This window comes from Acomys minous (assembly GCF_964271855.1).
Source record: "Acomys minous genome assembly, chromosome: 15".
NCBI classification, from domain to species: domain Eukaryota; kingdom Metazoa; phylum Chordata; class Mammalia; order Rodentia; family Muridae; genus Acomys; species Acomys minous.
In genome coordinates this window covers 26,937,051-26,957,847 of record NC_140497.1, presented here as the reverse complement: position 1 = coordinate 26,957,847, position 20,797 = coordinate 26,937,051, and the positions used below count along the sequence as shown (strand labels likewise).

The following is a 20,797-nucleotide window of genomic DNA, read 5'->3' as shown; positions in this document are numbered from 1 at the left end:
AAAACGCTGGAGTAATTTAGCAGTTTAAAGGGGGGAATGGAGCTGTTTAAAGACATGGAAGTCAATCTAATACGTTTGAGCCTTCATGCTCAGAAAGACCACATTGCCCCGTGGTCACATTCTGGATGTGTGATGTCATAAAGGAGTGAAATCACTTAAGACAAGGAGCTAATATCAATATTCTGTGTATGTATGTAACGTAAAAATGTTTATCTGAAGTCTAAAAAAATTTCAACAAGTAAATTGTATTTTCAGCAGTACAAAACATCCTAGGATTCGGTGTTTATGGAAAACATTTTTGTTTTCTGGTGGTTTCTCTTTTCATTCCCCCATTTAACTAGAACGTTATTTTGGTTTTGGTTTTGTTTAAAGGTTTCTTTTGTTCTATCACTTCTTAATTAGTGCATGGAAATTTGGGGAGCGGCACACGACAGCCACAGGATCCGTGCTCAGCACATATGAGCAGCCTAATTCACTCTCCAGCACGCTACAAAGCAAGAGTATAGGGGACGGTGGATATACATTGTGTTGTAGAACAAACAGAAATAATCTTAACCAAAAACAACAACAACAAACTGGGAAGGTCGCCTTTTCAACCTGTCTGCTTGCTTGGTTGCTTTATTTTGAGACAGTGTGTTGCTAACTATTTCGGCCTGGCCTTAAACATTTTGTAGGCTGGCTCATGACCCACCTGCCTTGGCCTCACAAGTGTTGGGATGCCCGGTGCATACTAACATAACCACCTTATTTTTTCGCTCATTGATTCTCCACAGCAATAGATGTTGTAACATATCTTCATCTTAGCTTACAAGTTTTTTCTTACCCTTCCCTGGGTTTTTGCCTCCCCCTGAGACAGAGCTAATACAACACTGTGTCGCTTACAATTCCTTCCCTGTGTGTGTTCTCAGGTCACTCCTTTGCACGCCTCCCTCAAAAAATCATAACATAACAAAATACCACATTTTCTACTGTCCATCAACACTTTCCCAATAGAAAGCAAATCAAAGTGACACCCATCACTCACAAGACTGTAGTTTCATTGTTGACAAGCTTTTTTTTTTTGTACCATAACAAAAATAATTTTAGTTAAAAGGATATTTCCGAATTTGGAACTGCCACTTGTTCCATCTTCTGTCTCTAAAGTGTTTTAAGCTAAGAATAACTATCTACTCCAGGACATCAAGGGGATGTGGTGGCACTGTGTTGCCTTTACCCTGGAATATGACAAGGCTCTCACTGTGTGACCAATCATTATATTGGAGAAGACATTCCAAAAGAAAAACCAAGGTGACTATGTTAGTCACTTTTTTTTTTTTGGTCACTGTAACTAAAGGACCAACACAGAAGAAAAAATGATTTTGGCTCCTGGTTTCATAGGATTCAGTCTGTAGTGATGTGGAGACGGGTTTCTGGGTCCATTGAAAAACAAAGCATCAAGGTAGCAGAAGCATGTTACAGAAGGGGTCTGCTCAGATTGTGCCAGGTGAAAAATAGATGAAAGGCGTCCGGGAACCAGGTGGAGTCCTCCGAGCCCTTCTCCCTGGATCTGCTTTCTCCAGGTTCGTCCTGTATCCTACCATTTCCGTAACTTCCTAAAATACTAGACCAGCTGAAGGCTACGTGTTCAGGTATCATAGGGAAGGCTCCTGATTCAAACTATAGCAGTGGCCGAGACTCATCACAAAATTAAAAAAAAAAAAAATTAAATGACGTTTAGGCTTGCTGAAGAAGCAACCCTCTATAGAACTCCCCCATCTAACAAATGCGCAAACTGAAGCCGAGAAATCCCTAAAACCTCTGGCCCCAGAAAAACCCGCTCCGACCAAGTGAGAAAGGACCCTTTTCTTCTCTTTTCTCAGTCTGTCCTTTAACATTTTGTGAGCTCGTCTTCTCCTGATGCTTACGGGGCTTCTCTGAAGGCTTCGAGGGCGTAGTCTTCACTTCATCTCCTTTCCATTCCGTTTCCATGTATTGTGTTTAGCTTTACCTATTTTCAGAATGTAAACGGTTTTCAGAGTAGAGAAAAGCTTCTGAAGGCCTGTCTGTTTCCAGGCTCATTCCACGTCTCCTGAGTAGGAAAGCCTTTGGCATCAGCGTGTTCAGCCTGTCCTGTCACAGACAGTGTGAAGAAAAATTAAGCAAGCAAACAAGACGAAATGAAAACAAAGGTCATGGCAGGCGATGATGTATGAATCCCTAAGCTCTCAATAAACAGTCACATCATACCTTCTCTCCTTAAAGGTATCATATACACATGATCTGGGGCCTCCAACCATGGTGTAGAAAAACCACAGACCAATCCAGTATTAACAATGAGCATATAGAGGGAGGCTGCTGGTGACTGGATGGAATGTGATGGTCCATGCAAGGATCACAAAAGACACAACAGTATCCTAAAAATTTGACAGATTATGCAAACTTGTCAGCCTTTTTCAACGATGTAGGCACCTGTTTCCTGTATAATTTTGCAAATATTGAGTCCCATACTTGATCGAAATATGTATATGCAGCCTGCAGAAGTTCTACCTAGGGCAAATTTTACTGGATCCTTTTAATTATTCAAATTTAATATCAGATGAGTCCATCAACCAAAGGCAAAATCAATCTTGTTTTAAGACAATGTATATAAATCAGTGCTCCTTTCTTAATGTCAGATACAGCTAAAGTCTGAGCACTAGATATGGATTTCACATGCTCTTCTGGATACCAGCCAATAAGAACCACTTAGTACATGAATTATATTTTACATTAGGAGGACAAAGGGGCAAGAAATGTTTACACCACTTCTATCCCTAAGGCGAACATAGTTTTGTTGACCAAGTAAGACCTGGCATTTTTTAATGTAACATTTATTAATTTTTTTTGCATTGAAATTTTTTATTAATTTAGTCATATTACATCTCAGTTGTCATCCCTGCCTTTCTATCCTCCTGTTCCTCCCTCCCTCCTACCACATTCCCTAAGTTCAATAGTCTTTTGGCATATGCAAAGGAGACATTTAAATTACCTGAAACCTCAGATACTAAACACACACACACACACACACGCACACGTGTGTGATGCATGAATGTGTAGTGTATACATGGATACACTAGACACAGAAATGAGTCATGTCTAGACCAGGACAAAGCAGAGAGAGGGAGAGCTCACATGCTACTAAAAACAGCACACAATATAAATTTCATTACCTTCTTGAATTTTCCATGCAAGATTTTTATACCAAAATTAATCACTGACAAGTGAGATAGGTATAAAAGGACCATCAATACGGCTTAGGGACTTCTATAGGTTTCTGGTCACACTCTAGTGCACACTTAAGTAGAGGGCAGCTGATAGCTGGATAATTACATGCTAAGTGTAAGGTTCATTACATGCTGAACCCAATTACTGTCAAGTGCTTTTCTCTGCTTCACTCTTAAATACTTTATACCGTCTGGAAGTGAATGTATCTTTCTTCCTCAACTTTGCTATCTCATAATTTTCATTATCCTCGCTCTCATGCAATTCCACCCAGTACTGGTTAGCAGAACCAAGTTCTGTTTGTTAGAAACATAAATCTCATGCTTCAAAATGTGATGCCAAACCATCTCTGCTCTTAGTGTCCACTTTCCCTGGACAACATCCAGTCCTGCTTTTCATCCATGACAGTGCCAAAGATTCTTCCCTCCCCTCCCACCCTTTGTCTGTAAATTCTTGTCTCTCCAGCATTTCCCAAAGGTTTCCAGCAGCTGTTTGTCTTCACATGAAAGGCTGCTTGCCCCTTGACAGCCTGCTCAGCTTAAGCGTCTACCTTATGATCGGCCTCAGACCACACCTACTCTTCAATCCCCTTTAATGCCTCGGGGCACTGGCAGCTAGGCTGCAGGAGCTTTCCCCGTATATGTACAACATCACTGTCTCAGAGCAGGTTCCATTGCTTAGAAGCTGTTGCACAATTGCCTACGGTTAGGAGAAGCATGACAAGAAGCTGCGTGTGACCTTTTCCTTCTCGCCATATATGAAGCAGTCTTCCCAGAGACCTGGCTGTCTGTGCAAACCTCATTAGCCTCCCTCTTGCCTCCCAGGCTTCCAGAGCCCCAAACAAACCATCCCAGAAAAGAGAATGATACTGAACAGCCTCTGAATTTCCCATCTTTTTCTTTCTTTTCTTCTCAGTTGTTTTGTGAAACGATTTCCACAAGTTGCAGAGTTCGAAAAGGAAATCTCTCTGCTGTCATCATCTTAGTTTATTTGCTGTGCCTTTTGCTTGTGTGATTCATTCACAAGCCTGTGCAATTTCGAGAAACTCAAACCTTCTTTAGGATTCATTGCTTACGCAATCAATTGTTGAGATTATCCAACGGTACCTGAAAAATATAGATTAAAAAGCCACACATATCTGTAATCCCAGTGCTCACGGAGGCAGAGGCAGGTGGATCTCTGTAAGTTTGGGACCAGCTTGGTCTACAAAAGTGAGTCCAGGACAGCCAAAGCTACAGAGAAAAACTCTGTCTCAGGGGGTGGGGCAAAGAGAAGGAAAGAAAAAGCCACACATGCAAAACCCCTCGGAGAGGCACTAAAGAAAAGTATTGCAATCCCAATTCCATTTCAAATTCAGGAAAGACTATTGCGTTTCTGGGTATGCAGTATGACTATGATCTGGAAAATAAAATTTTCTTTTCTCATTCTATAAATAAAAGCACATGATTGATATTTGGTTTAGGAGATAAGGATACTCAGATTAACACGGGAAATTAAAAGATAAAGCCATACCATGCTATCAAAGTTAAAGCTCATTTCAAAGTGCCTTTTTCAAAAACAAAAAGTTATCTTATTTTACGTGGATGGGCATTTTGTCTGCATGTATGTCTGTGTGTCCTGTATTGGCAATGCTCGTGCAATCTAGAAGAGGGCATCAGATCCTCTGGAACTGGAGTTATAGACAGGAGTTAGCTACCAAATGGGTGCTGGGAACCGAACCTGTGTCCTCTGCAAGAGTGGCAAGTGCTCTTGACCACCGAGCATTTCTCTCAGCTCCTAATGTTACTCTTGAGCAGTTTTGAGGATCAGGTCCACTGAACACTCCTCAGTAACATGAGGAATGCTGCAGCTCTTGAGGTTTCAGGCATATCTGGGAACTTAGCTATTATCACACTTGAAAGAGTACAGCAGCAACGGCAACAAAATACAAGAAACAACAAAAAAATATGGCTAGATCTCACTCTGAAGAAATAATTTTTTAAAATAAAAGATGTCTTTAAAATTCTCCATCTTCTCTTCAGGATGTTCAGAGGCATCTCCAGGAAGTTTCAATTTCAGACAAGGAAGCAAAACCATGGCCATGTGGAGAAGCATTAGCTGCGACACAGAACCCATGAGCCAGGTGGCTGGATTAATCTGGCGACATCTGGCCACATATTCAAAGTCTAAATTACATTTACTTTATAATCTGAAAAGCAATTGCTTTCAAAATGAATATCACTACTTGATGAAATCCCTATTTGGTGTCTTATAAGATTACCATAAAATAAACCATATAAATATTCAAGAATATTCAAGGCATTCCTTTTGCAGCATTGTCTTAGCTCAGTGTATATTTAAATATGTTATGAATAACCTGACCAGGTATGTTTATATCAATACCAGTTGAGAACTGTAATTTGCCTAAAGGTAGAAATCAATTGTCACTAAGATATGTAGAAGATGCACAGACATCAGTAACATAAATGAATTAAGTAGCAATTATCAACCCAACCAAAATGTTTCATTGTAAAGAATAGTGAGAAAATTATAACAACAACAACAAAAGCAGCCAGCTGTTTGCATCTTTCCATTTGGTCTGCCATGAAGAAAATGCTATTTAATTTTAGAAGGAGAAATTTGTGATTTATAACATTAAAGATAAATGAGTGCACTTAAGCCTGAAAAACATCTCTTACAGGAGCTGTAAGACATGCTACTTTCTAGAGCACGAGTAAAAATTTTAGCTTGGCCACAGCACTGCTGATATGTATGAAATACAGACATAGGTGTGTTGTTTACACAACACACAAATATGTAGGTAAACATATTTGCTCCTGCTTACAGCTTAACAGATTGCCCCCACATTTAACACCCCGAAACAATTATCCTCATACTGGGTCCTCCGTGGGTCAGGAATTCAGTTCAGGAGTAGCTGCTCTGCATGGCTCTAGCTGTGCATCCTTCTTAGGCTGCCATGGGTCTGAGGGATGGCCACCACAGCGAGGCTGTCCCCAGGGAGTGTGGGTCACTTCCAGCATAGGAACCACACAGAGCTGCCTTGGACTCTCGTGTCATGGCAGCTACCTTTCTCCATTGCAAGCCTTCCAGAGAGAGAGGGAGAGGGGGAGAGAGAGAGAGAGAGAGAGAACTAGAAAGTGTCCGTGATGCACTGTAGGAAGCCATAGCCAAAGCCTATGACAAAGAGGAACCCGGTGCCATCCTTTAAAGGGAAGCACATTAGACCTCAGGGATCTGATTTTAAAGCTCTCACAGTAAGTTCTCTGCCCAGCCACCTTCCTGCATCAGAATCAGCACTTCCTATAGAATCCATGTGGCTCCAGACAGCCTGCACTTTTTATTAGCAAGGACTTTCCCATGAGAAATATGTACTTCAGTACAGACTAAGAACCATTTAAAATTTAGGACTTTAAACATAAGCTAAAACTATACACCTAAGAGAGTTCTGATAAAAGGTACTTAACCTTCTTCAGGCTTCTATGCTAGATTTGAAAGTCCTGAATGTACAATTCAAGTCCTAAACTGGGCTTAGTCATATAGCAGGGTGTCAAGGCTATATGAAACCCAGAATTTAAAATTAGAGGCAGTGTAATCGTTTGTGTCTAGTGATGAAATTTTGATTGTGACACAGACACGAGATATTATGGCAGGAACAAAAAGCTTTCAACTAGAACTAATACAATTAAGGTAGTATTACAGGTCCATCTTAGCAACAGATATTTACTTGTGTTTCAAAACTACAATGACCAATAATAGCAATGGGTACCAGTAATGTAGGCAGCAGATAATATTTTTTTATTTTGATTAACAAAGTAAATTATTTAATATAAGAAGTGTATTTTTTCTTGGAACTTTTCTTATTATGAAGGAAAATGAATTGAGGTTTTAGAAGCAAAAGCATATGTCCAAAACCTCAATGAAATAATACATGTAAACAGAGGTGTGATTTCAGCTTATCTCAATAAATCTTTAATTTTCTAATTCTCAAAGTGTCCAGGGCAGGGAATTAGAGGACATGCCTCATTCTACATGGAATTTTGACCCAAATACTACAAAAAGAAAACATTCTAAGAATTAAAATAGACTCAAAAAAGAATGCTGCACACTTGCTGAGTTACCATAAAAGGTACCTTTAAAAAGTAGGCCACCTCTTTCATCTTGACTGCGTGTCAGGTGTGAGACATCATCAGGACAGCTTACATGTAGCGATTTTGAAAGTATATTTGCTTGCTGTGAAAAGAAAGGCGAGAAGCACCAGAAAGCCCTCTGGTATCCCAGAAGCAGATGAGTTCCAGCCCATGCCTCCGTGATACCTGTGCAGAGGGCCATGGGTGGGAAGGAAAGGCCATCATCACAGAGGTGACATTTGCTCTGTCTCTAGAATGCGCTAAACTGCTCAGGTATCCTAGTTTTTGTACTCACTTTGAAATCTCTGGTTTTTTGTTTGTTTGTTTGTTTGTTTGTTTGTTTTTTACAGACAAGTTTCCTGTCTATCCCCCACGGTTACTAAAGTCTGAATAACTTTTTGCATATTTGCGATATTCTTTCTTGTTATCATTTTTATTTTTGGCAATCAGTATCATGACCACTTTGCTTATATAAGAACCCTGCTATGTTGTCTGCCATTTAAAAGGAAAAAGGGGGCTGGGAACAGTGGCACACACCTGTAATCCCAGCACTCGGGAAGGAGAGGTAGGCGGATCAGTGTGAGTTCGAGGCCAGCCTGGTCTACAAAGTGAATCCAGGACATCCACGGCTATACAAGGAAACTCTGTCTCAAAAAAAAAAAAAAAAAAAAAAAAAAAAAAAAAAAAAAAAAACACACACAAACAAACAAATAAGGGTTTTACATTTTAAAATATAAAACCAAATATTTCTTTTGTTAATTCCATAAAATAGGTCACTGAATGAGTTACATTCAATACAAAGGTACGGAGACTCACAAGGTCCAAGTTTCTCATAATAAAGAGTGAGCAAGATAAGTCTTCAACCAACATGAATGACCCCAGAATATTCGAAATCAGCAACAAGAAAGAAGTTGGATATGACGAAGGCTCATCTTACTGATGTTTCCAGCTAGGGTTATCAGGAGTGGCAGCACAACCCTCACTGCCAGCATTCTGGAGGCTGAGGTGGTTGGGTTGCCAGGTTGAGAGGCCAGATTGGCCTACAAGAGTAAGACTCTGATTTAGAAAAAGAAAGACACAGGAATTCACTTGTCTCAGGTCAATCTAATAACCCAAAGCCAAGCCACCTTTGTGTTGGCCCTGATAATAAAGTCATAGAACTCATCATGGTTGAAGAAGGATGCTTAGGAGGACCTACACGGGAGAGGCAGGCTGTGCTGAACACCTGCTGGGGGAACAGTGCTGGCACACCACCTCAGCCTCTGAGCGGGAAACAGGATCCCAGTCAGGCAGTGAGGTTACGGTTAGGCCAGGTGTCCGCCTGTTCTATTCTCCCTTCCTTGGCGTTGTTTTTTCCTGATGTGCTCCTATTCTAAAAAGCGGTTCTGTACACTGTCACTAAACCAAGTGCTTTTGAACTTGATGCCAGGTATTGCTGTAGATTGGATGTGGTCTCAGTGTCCCTGGGGCTCCGTGTGTTGAAACCTAGTCCCCACTGCGAAGCAATGAAAGGCTGGAAAGGACATTATCCAAATATTGCTGGGTAGAGGAATAGAATAGAACGGCACTCCCAAGACTGAATTCTAGAAGTCTGTAAGAGATGGGTAAACCAGATACAACATATGGGCATGTGCCTGTCATACGCTATCCTATATTGCTTCAGCCTTCCTCGGCAAGAGGATTATGACTAGGTATGTGCACCATACATTTCATCTCCAGAATCATGAACTAAGATAGACCCTTTTTCTTTATAAAGTAGCCTGCCTTGGGTATTTTTTGCTAACAACAGAAACTGTATTAATACCATTATAAATAAACATTTTGACATCACAAGTGATTGATGAAAATTTTCATACCTACAAAAACAATCTGTGTTAAACCTGCGACTTGTCAGTATGCAGAGAATAAGTTCACCTCACCTACCGTTGTTTCTTTGGAGAGGAAACATTACATGAAACCAAACTGCAAAGCATCCAGTGCATCTCACGAAAATGCGCATTTTCTAACAGTCATAAAGATAAAGATGTTGGGATAAAGAGGTGGCTCAGTGGTTAAGTGAGTGTCCTGCTCTTAGACCAGAGCCCATTTCCCACCATCCACACTGGGTAGCAACCACCAGTAACTTCAACTTCTGGCATATGACATCCTCTTTTGTCCTCTTCAGACACACAGACACACACACACAGACACACACACACACACACAGACACACACACACACAGACACACACACACACGGGGGCGGGGGTTGGGGTGAGGGGATATTGGGGGCGGTGTCCTTTGTTCTAGTAAATGTGCCCTTAGCCAGGATTGTGAAGTTGACGATGGAAGGCTTGGCCAGCCTAGGATTGACCATGTAGTAAAAGGATTCAACTCTTAGTTGGAATTCCTTGTTCCTATTTAAGCCACAGCGTAAACTCACAGAGCATCTCAACAACATCCAGCCTTCAGTTCCTCTTCCCCACCCACAATCCAGCACTTGAAGGCAACATACTGTCTAACTTACTACCATATATATATAGTGCAGAATAGTGATGGAAAATCAAAGTCTAGTCAAGGAGCGGTAGCGTAGGCAAAAACTTTATGAACAGGAGTGTGACATTTTCCTGAAGAGATCTGAACAAACAACCGTTTACTGCAGACAGGGGACTCACAACAGATTAAAGATAAAAATCCCACCCCTGTCTAGCTCAGAAAACTAGAGAGTTCACTGGGGTTCCGTACAGGAATTAAGTAGTGTGGATGACTCAACGGCAGCTGCATCAACAAAGAGCCTACCCACTGGCGGAGAGCGCAGCTATCTGTGTTCCCCACCACTCGTTGTAAGAAGTTTCTCTGATTAGAGCTGAGAGTAGCATTTATCTGCAAAGAAATACGTGGCTGTTCAAGGTGCTGATAATAGGTGACAACTGAGTGTTCGGCCCTAAACTGGACAGTTATACCACTCCAAGACTCAAGGAGCATTGTGAGTGCAAGAGAAGTGGGCGAGGGCTATGAAATGCTATCTCCTGCATGACCCAGCCAGGACAATCATGATCCCGCAGCAGCTGTGGGTGCCTGCAGTGGGCCTGCAAAACTCTACCTATCAATAGTCGGCAGTGAATCGGGGTTCAAAAGATGCTGTAGCTGATCAGCGCCAGAGGGGGGGGGGGGAGCGGGGGGGGAGTGGGGGGAGGCATTAGCCTCAGTTACATAACCCACCAGGGTCCACTGGGAAGCTCCTAACTCACTGGGACACTGAGAGTGCCGGTTAAACTCAGCAAGTCACAAAAGAAAACGGAAAGTCATGAATGGGAGGAGGGGACCTATCAGGAAGGAAGTGGAATTCGTAACTGCAGGGGTGTTCAGAGAGGAAGGGCTCTATTACTTACTGCTCTGTAGCTGTGATAAAATACCATGGCCAAAGAAAGGTAAGGAAAAAGAGCTTGTTTGACTCACAGTGTGAGTCATTGAATCCATAGAGGCCAAAGCAAGGAGCTGATTGCTTCTCTCTACACCGGAAGTAGAGAGAAGGAAGGGGAAGTGGATAATGCTATAAACCCTCAAAGGCTGCCCCCAATGAAGTACGTCATCCAGCAGGCCTCCACCCCTTTTAAACTAGCAATTATTTAGAATTGTGTTAAACCATTAACAAATACTTTCATTATTAAAAATATATGTGTTTTTTCTTCCATTTTACTGACCAACGTTACATATGTGACATGAATTTTAAGCTTGTTAAATATCAACAATTTATTAATCATATATAAAATTATTTCTATTTTGGAGAAATTTGAGAGGTGGGTGGCAAATTCCAATCAGAACTAATTAGTATTTATTTATTCACTTTACATCCTGATTTCAGCCCCCCCTCCTCTCCTGTCATGCATTCCTCCTCCATCCTTGCCCCTCCTTCTCCTCAGAGAAGAGAGACGTCTCCATAGATACCAACCAGCCCTGGCACATTACGTCACTGCAGAACTAGAAGCATCTTCTCCCACTGAGGTCAGACAAAGCAGCACAGTTAGGAGAATGGGATCCAAAGGGGGGACATCAGAGTCAGGGAAGGAACCCACTAAAGTTACTGGGGAATCCATATAAAGATCAAGCTGCATGTCTGCTACATATGTGCAGGGGGCCTAGGTTCAGTCCATGCATGCTCTTTGGTCGGTGGTTCAGTCTCTGTGAGCCCCCGTGGGCCCAGGTCAGTTGACTCTGTAGATCTTCTTCTGGAGACCTTGACTTCTCTACCTCCCTCCACCCCCAACTCTCCCATGAGACTCCCTGAACTCTCTCTAGTGTTCAGCTCTGGGTCTCTGTGTCTGTTTCCATCAGGTGCTGGGTGAAGCCTCTAGGAGACGTTATACTAGACTCCTGTCTACAAGCATAGGAGAGTAATATTAGTAGTGTCAGGGACTGCTTCTCTTCCATGGGATGGGTCTCTCTTAGGGCCAGTCTTTGGTTGGACATTGCCACCAGTCTTTGCTCCGTCCTTGTCCCTGCACACCTTGTAGGCAGAACAGATTTTGGGTAGGAGGTTTTGTAGGTGAGTTGGTGTCCTTATCCCTCCACTGACTAATTAGTATTTTAAATAGCCATGTTAATAAAATCAGTTTATAGTTCAGTGCAATCTTTATCAGAGCACCTATAGCTTTTATCAAAAAGTTGTTTTTGAATATTCTAAAACTCATATGGAAATAGAAAAGCCTTCTGCTGGAGATCCCAAGCAATCCTGAGCAAAAATAACGATACTGGAAAAATCACAATGCCCAATTTCAAAATATGCTAAAGTTAACAAAAAAGTAAACTGTATGGCACTGTTATAAAAATAGATGTACCAAGCAATGGAATAAAAAGATCCAGAAATAATACACAGCTGTAATCACCTGATTACAGTGTGCAGTAGAAAAAAGACAAGCTTTCTTTCACTTAATGATAATGAGAAAACTAGTTAGCAACATGTAAAAATTTGAAATGAGTTCCCCGTCTTTTACCCTATACAAAATTCAACTCAAAATAGATTAAGGACTGTAAAACAAGACACAAATTTTAAGTGACTAGAGGAAAGTACACACAGGGAAAATGCTTCCCAATATAGGCATAGACAATGGTTTCATGACTAGACATCCTGTAGCTTTAAAAAAGCGATGCTTTATGAATGGATTGCATTAGATTAAAAGGTTTCTTTCTGCACAGCAAAAGAAACAAAACACTGAGGAGACAGTGCATAGAATGGAAGAAAAGTCTTTACTAGTTATTCACATAACCAAGGATTATTAACTAGACTACACAAAGAACCCAGAAAGTGATAAAAATAACATCAATCCCTTCAATAAATCAAATAATATAAAGAGAGATTTCCAAAAAGAAAATATACAAATGGGCAATTACTTTACAAAAATGTTTAATAATTTCCATCAGAAAAATGCAAATCAAAACTACAATGAGATCCCACCTCATCCCAAACAGAATGGCCATCATCCGGAATATAAACAATAGCAAGCATTAGCAAGTCTATGTGAAAACAAGAATACTAAAACATTGTTGATGGGAATATAAACTAATGCAACCACTAAGGAAATCAATATGGAGGTTCTTTTTTAAAAAACTAAAATAGAACTATCATATAAGCCAGCTTTAACATTCCTTGGAGCTGGGTGTGGTAGCATATGCCTTTAAACCCAGCACTCAGAGGCAGAAGCAGGTGGATCGCTGCAAGTTCAAGGCCAGCCTGGTCTACAAAGCGAGTTCAGGATAGCCAAGGCTACACAGAGAAGCACTGTCTCAAAAAAAATAAATAAAATTTAAAAAATTAAAATTAAAAAACTACTCCCAGGAATATTCCCTGGGGAATCTAAGTCAGAAAACAGAGATACTTGCTCTCTGATATTTGTTGTAATATTAGTCACAATAACCAAGCCATAGAATCAGCCTAGGTACCCATCAACATATGAGTGGATAAAGGAAATCGTACAGACACCTATACCCATCCACCTTCTCCCACAGATAATGGAGTACTAGCCACAAATGAAAATTAAATGTCAACTTCAGGAAATTGCTAGAGCTGGAAATTGCTAGAGCAAAATAATTCAAACAAAAATACATGTATCACATGCTTTCTTTCCTAAGTAGAATCAAAAAAGAAAGATGAAGAGAAGAGCATGGTGGAAGAGGAAGAGATTGACTTGAAAGAAGATGGATTATTAGGGAAGAGAACGGGGACCAGTGGGAAAGAGAGGAGGGGAGGGAAGAAAGGGAGTAGGGAGAGAGGAATTTATTATATCCCAATATGTTCATGCATGGAAATGTCACAGTGAAATCCATTAGATTATTTACATAATATGATTTCCTTTTAACAATAAAAAGAAAAGCAGTTCTCAGCAAATGCAGCTGGTGGCCTGACACATCTCCTACAGTTCAGAGGTCATGCAAGAGTCCTATAAGCAGCCAAATATTCTAGGTTTTGGGGCAGTTGGGGTCCATGTCACAGGGCTCACTTCCATATACAAACTCCCTCAAAATTCAGAGAACAAAGAAAAATTAAATCACATAACATCCTTTGCTCACTCATAAGAAGGCAAATCATAGACATTGTAGTAATCGCTTTGGACAGACTTGAAGTTGAAGCTGAGTACTGAGGATGCTAGTCTGTACTCATGGTTTTGTGAGACTAAATGAAAGTTTCTAACAAAAAAAAATTCCCAAAATATCATAAAATATTTATAAACATCTCAAGATTAGAGGAAATAAATAAGCTTATATAATGGAAGAGAAAAATGCAGACAATCCTGCTATGCATTATTTCTTAATGAATGTATAATTATTTTTACCTCGTTAACAAATATAATCAATCAGTTACTTACAGGGACTCTGGAATAACCCATTTCCTTGCAGCAATCTCACTGAATCCCACAAATAACTCTATGATGCAGTTACTATGCTCCCCTTATTTTACAAACAAGAAAACAGCTGAGAGAATTATAGAAAGCTGTAAATATTAGCAGCTAATTATAATAAGCAAGGACCTAATATTTCCTGACATCACCTCAGCCTTTAGGATCAATCATCCCTTGATTTCTACCTTACATTACTTCCCTGGGCAGTATAATCTTCCGTTTCTTTCAGGTTATCGTCACACTTAGTTTAGGAGAAGGCTCAGCTGGTGAGTACTGAACATGTGCCTGAAACTGACTAACCAAACCAGGGCACAGAAGAATGAGCAGAACATCATTACTGAGGACTGATGCTCTAGAAAGAGTAGGGAGAACAATTAACAACGACCCTTCAGCAGGGACAGCTTCCTTAAGGATACCCAGCACATCCCACGAAAAGGATTTCACACCAACAAGAACCTGTGACTTGGTCTAGAAGAGGCAAAGCCTGGAAAAATGGAAAAGAGCCATTGTGGGGTTGAATGGGTGCTGGGAAGAACAGACACAGCATAGATGTAACACTGAAAAGTAGACATCACACTGCTTGACACTGTCCATCAAGGAATCAAAACAGCCCCACTAACTCAATTACTCCCAGGATAAGTTACTTGCCATCTTTACTCGAACTTAGTCCCCAGGCCTATGGTATTCTTTTTTAACTTTCACAGATCAGATCTGAAAAATGCAAAACAACTCATTCTATAAAAGAATAATTTTAGAGAATTTTCAACTGAGGGTGTATGGGATAGTCCTTGATAATTTTATCTAGCTAAGAAAGTAAGTTAATTGTGAACACTGGGAAGAGTAGAGCTCTGGGAGGGGTAAAGCCATGCTGACCTTTGGGCTCCCTGTGGTATAGGTGACATTGCTGTGTGGTGGGTTCTAGTCTCATTCAAGATTGACAGCCAAAATTCACCTGGCCTGCTGACAGGTTGACATCCTCATAGCCAACATGATAGAGAAAGAACAAAAGAAATGCTTTCCAAGAATGACAGGTAGACCATAGGTGGCAGGTCAGCTGAAGCAGAAGCAAGCATGATAAATTTGGGTGCTCAATTAAATATGCATTATAAATAACATAGGAAAATAACCAAAATCTACAAATACATGCATTTTTACTGTGAATACTGAGTTTAAAAGGAAACATTTCTTTAAGGTTTTTTTTTACTATTAAATAAACAATGTGTAGGGTATAGGAGAAATTATGAAGGTGGTCCTTGGAGAACTGAAATTTGATGACCTCCAAATCCTCCACCATGAAGATGTTCCTGAAAGAGGACCTTAGATGGTATCATACTAACCATCAGACTCCACTCTCCAGTGAGATTCTTCAGTTGAATGAAAGCAAACTGAAACCATTGAGTGGATAGCGGTATTACACACTGGAATGATTTCAAACAAATCTTTAAATGAAGGCAGTGGAGGAGGACGAGGAGGAGGAGGAGGAGGAAGAGGAAGAAAAAGAAGAAGAAGAAGAAGAAGAAGAAGAAGAAGAAGAAGAAGAAGAAGAAGAAGAAGAAGCCCTTTCCTCCATGTACCCTCTTTCATTTGATGTTTCTTTTCATGACTGCTCAGAAAAAGGTAACCTCAAAACTCTCCCTGTTGTCGGCTGTGAGTCTCAAGCTCCTGTTACTGCCTACACTGGGCTCTTGAGCCTTCATCTGAGACTCAGGCTCTGCAGCACGGGAGGATACATACATTCCCATCGTTGCTAAGGACATAATTACTCACTGTGAAATTTTCTCTACAAAGTGCTTTTGAGAACAAATGGGAGTATTTTTAAAGGAAGAAAATGAATTATACTGTCACTAATTAATTTAGGAATTTAACTACTTTTAAAAAGGGAGATCCCTACAGAAAAAAATCAAAATATTCTAGACACATTTATATAAACATCTGTAATATTTGGAAGCATTCCAAGTAAGCACAGAGAGAGATGAAAAAAAAAAGAGTAAGAACACACAGAGATGGAGAAATAGAGAGACAGAGAGAAAACAAAAACTGCCAGGCATGATGCTTTGTGTAAAAGAAACCAATGAACTGACCTTTCACAAAGCCAGGAAGTATATCTTTTAGACTATTTGCCTATTCTTCTGAAGAGATTAACCATCAAAAAAGCCTTCTTGCTGATGATGTTGTATGGTGCTAATTTCAAATAATCAAGGAAAAAATATTTTATACAACTAAAAGGGAAAGCATTTTGATAAAAGTTCATTTGTTATTGAGGAAAATGATATCATTTCCACCTAAAATCATCCAGAAGAAACTAGTCCAATTAGAATATTTCCATTGATGTTGTATCAGAGTGCATCCTGGGTTGATGTTGTGCTGCAGTATATTCGGGGTTGACATCATGCTGCAGTGCATTCTGGGTGGACACTGTCCTGCAGTGTATTCGGGGTTGACATCCTGCTGCAGTGCATTCTGGGTTGACCTGTCTTCCTTATGCTGTTATCTATAGTAGTACATGGTGGTTGCTGTAAGTTCCCAAAGGTACCAGGCAGAGTTCATCCCATCAGTGCAGACGACTATCCTCACAGGAAACCAGAAGACATGACAAGCATAGGTAATATTGCCACAAGTCATGCCAAAGTCAGCACTTCCCTAAACATATTTCACATCCAAAAGCATGAGCAGCTTGCTAAGGTCCCACATGCAGCTTTACAAGTGTTCACTTAGGCAAGTTATTTCCTCTTCCTTTACTAAAGAGCTTTCTTTTTTATGACTTTAAAAAAAAAATAAGTGTAATATCACCTTAATTGTCCAACATAGGCGAGCACCCTTCCCTGGGAGAGCTATTAGAAGGTAAGAATATGGACAGGCAGGAGTGGTTCAAAGCCATAGAAATGGAGATTTTTCTATCATTTGAATATCATAAAAGAGAATAACAAAATATGAATGATTTTCCCCTCTCATTTGGAAGTTATTAGTATACTTTCCTTTGTTCCATTGAGGGAGAAGAAAATATGAAGTTACAGCAAACCCATATGGCCAGCAGAAAACCCCATTTAATTGCTTTATTGCCAGAAATGTTAAATAACTTCCTGAAGAGGCGGTTCAAATGAACATATGGCAGTTATTAGCCAGGGTCCCTAACAAACTCAAAAATATGCTTTCTATGGGAATTGTCTCGTAAGCAACAGTTGTATTTTGTATGTTCATTCCACAAACATTTGATGAACACCTATGTTGCACTTGCATGTACACAGCCAGTTTTGCAGAAGAAGCTTCTGGTAATCCCTCAAATAGGTAGAACACTCTGGGGCTTAAAAAACAAAACAAACAAACAAAAACCCAACTGTACTCATCCTGCCAATCCTGGAAGTAAAGAGTAAAAAGACAATCTCTTTAACAACGCCTCCTTCCCAAGGGTCCAATGCCTGAAGCCACTCCATTTCCACCTAGATACACCTTTGTTTTAAAATTTATTTACTTTTTTATAATGTGTGCATGTGTTATGCAACATATATGGGTGCCTCAGGATGAAAAAAAAAAAAAGGATGTCAGATCAGTTGTTCAAATTTGGTGTTGGCAATCAAACTTGGGTCCTCTGTAAAAGCAGCAAGTGGTCTTAACCACTGAGGAGTCACCTCTTCGGCCCCACACCTAGGTAATTTTATTTTCTTTAATTAATTAACTTATTTATTTATTCACTTTGCATCCTGATCATAGCCTCTTCCTCCTCTATTCCTGGGCCCACCATGCCTCTCTCTTCTCTCTATCCCTTATTTCAGTAAAGGGAGTGCTCCCTCCCCACAACCAAGCACAGTTCAGCAGGCCTCATCAGGACTGAGTGCATCCTCTTCCCAGGTGGCAGGTAAGGCAGCCCAGTCAGGGAGAAGTGATCAGTGATCGAAAAGTAAGCGGCAGAGTCCGTGTCAGACACAGCCCCTGCTCCCCTTACCAGAGGACCCACATGAAGCCCAAGCTGCCCATTGACTACATCTGTGTGGGAGGCCTAGATCCCGTCCCTGCATTGTCCTTGGTTGTACCTGGGTAATTTTAATCACCTGCTACCTAAGCTCTGTCACTCAACATCCATTACAAGGAACTATTTTGTTCCTTTTTGTGTATCTTTGTCAACTAGATTGTGACTTCTACAGTAAAAAAAAAGTGTTAGATTTTTGTACCCAAGATACCATAAGACATGTAATTAAGAATGAACAGAAAGCTTTAATTAACTGAATACTACAAGTCAGCGTTTTCTAATTGCTTCAATGCCTTGCATCCCTGGCTACTTTCACAAATTTAGTCAATTCACACAGGAAGATTTTGTAGAGAAACAATTTGCCCTCAAAAAAAAGAAGCCAGTAGCGAGCTGTCCAGTTGCGATGTGGTATTACTTGGGAAGAGGCATTATCACCGTCTAGGCACATTAAACCTTGACTCTATTTTTTCTACTTTTTAATATGACTGTTGCAGTTACTTAATAGAAATGAGATTTGGTAAATTAAAGCAGCATGTGGAACATGGTATGGTTCCAAAACAATCAGTGTTAGCCACATGAAATATGAGCATGGGGCATGTGAAAGGTGAAAATACCTTTTCTTATAACTCAACTCAATGATTATAATTTTATTAAATATTATACATACTACGAATACATTTTTATTATCAAATATAGGAAAAGCCTGTCTGTTCCTAGTCATATTATAGCTTGGAGGAATAGTTTTAGTTTATCTTAAGTGTCTTAGCACTAAGAAGACAATTGCCTACTTTCTAACTGTCCCAAACAAATATATGCATATATATTTTTGCAATGTCAATCAATATATTGTCATGGAACTTCACAGACTTGTTTTCTCCATCAACAAGTAGACATGGAGGCCAACATGCCAAAGGGTAGTCCTAGTTCTGTAATTGACCAGGGAACCACACAGGCTATAGTAGTCTGTAGGACATCATAAGGTAGTTCTGAGGATTGAGCGGATTTGTGCATGTGAAGGTTTAAAAGTATACCCTACACTGAAGGGAGAGATAAACCTGTTTCCCAGATGCGGGATGGTGAATGGTCTTGTGAGAGAACAGGTGAGGTTAATCCATTAGAAGACCATCTACTTCATGCGGGAGCTTGATTGTTGCCAGCTGAAAAAAAATCCCATGAACAGACTCTGGGAAGAGATATATAAATGAGCCCAGAACTGGAAGCAGGGCTTTTTGGAGACTCTGGATAGTTTTGACTGTTCATCGCACCACTTTGAGACACTCCTAGAGAGAACCGCTCAAGGGAAGGGTTCGGGGTCCCGGCTCCTGCTGAGATTCCAGTTACTCCAGGTTCCAGCAGAAGAAATCCTGCTGATTGCGTTATTGTGTTCATTAATCCTCTTTTCATATTGTTTGGGTTAGTCAGGTTATAAGTGATGTATGCTCAGTTAATAAGTTGTAATAAAATATATTCATTAAGAAAACTGAGCTTACACTACACTTACTAAACACTAAGTAAGTGTGAGTTGATTCTTGTACCGGGGAGTTTCCTCCATAAATTTTCTTTAATTGCCTGTCACCTACATCCACAACCCTGTCTGCAATCAAAAGACTTCCATTGCCAGTACTCTTTAGCCACTCAACAGAGCCGGATGTCAAGACCCTTCTGCTGAAGACACCATGCAGTTTGGTCATAAAACATTAGAAAACTCAAGCTGGTAGTGATCTGGAAGCCTCCTCCCTACTGATTGGTTTCAATGGTACCAGAGTGTGCTATGCTGGGTGAGAGAGGTCAACAACCCAGCCAGCTGTGAGTCCTAAAACCTTGGATCATAACAGCCTGGCAAGAGTTCTTCATTGGTGCAGGAGCGATATGAATGTTATGGAGGTGACGGACAGTTGTTGAATGTAAGGCCTACTCCACAGGAGGGCATTTGTAGTTAGCACTAAGAACCTGCCCAAAGCCCCTTGCTAAGGAGGTCATAAAGAATCTACTACTATTATTTTTCTAAGTGGAAAACGCATCAAACTGCCATCAAATTATGTGTTCTTATACTCAGAGATTAGTGCATCTCTCATCATTCACCAAAGAAGCCTCCCTCTGTCTCTCTGTGTTCCTCCCTGTCTGTCTGTCTATCTCTATCTCTCTGTCTCTGTCTCCCTGTCTTCTCTGTCTCTGTCTCTGTCTCTGTCTCATTCACACAAGCACTCACAACACATCACCCGTGTGAGAATGGCTTTCTGACCTCAGCTCTGTAGGTAGTATTTCCTGAACTCAGAGGAAGCCCTTGATAGTCTGTATTCAGTGATTGTCACATAGAAATCTCAATGGGTGGGTTGTGTATACTTGAAATGCACACATAGAGATGCACCCACACACTCATCTACATGCAACACACGCATACACACACACATACACACACACACACACACACACACACACACACACACACACACACTGCCTCTGTGCTGTTTTGCATAAGAATAATTGAATTGAGAACTAGAAATTCAAGATCCTCAATTCATTTTAGGTATCCACAAAGAACGGTTTTGACAGTTTTGTTCTGTAAGCTTTTGAAACCTTTCATTTCACTCA

General features: G+C 40.5%; 1 protein-coding gene across 2 annotated transcripts in view; it reads left to right on the top strand.

Moving 5' to 3' along the window:
* DLC1 (DLC1 Rho GTPase activating protein) overlaps positions 1-20,797 on the top strand; it is a 370,802-nt gene that overhangs the window by 151,022 nt on the left and 198,983 nt on the right. The gene's annotated exons all lie outside the window — the stretch shown is intronic.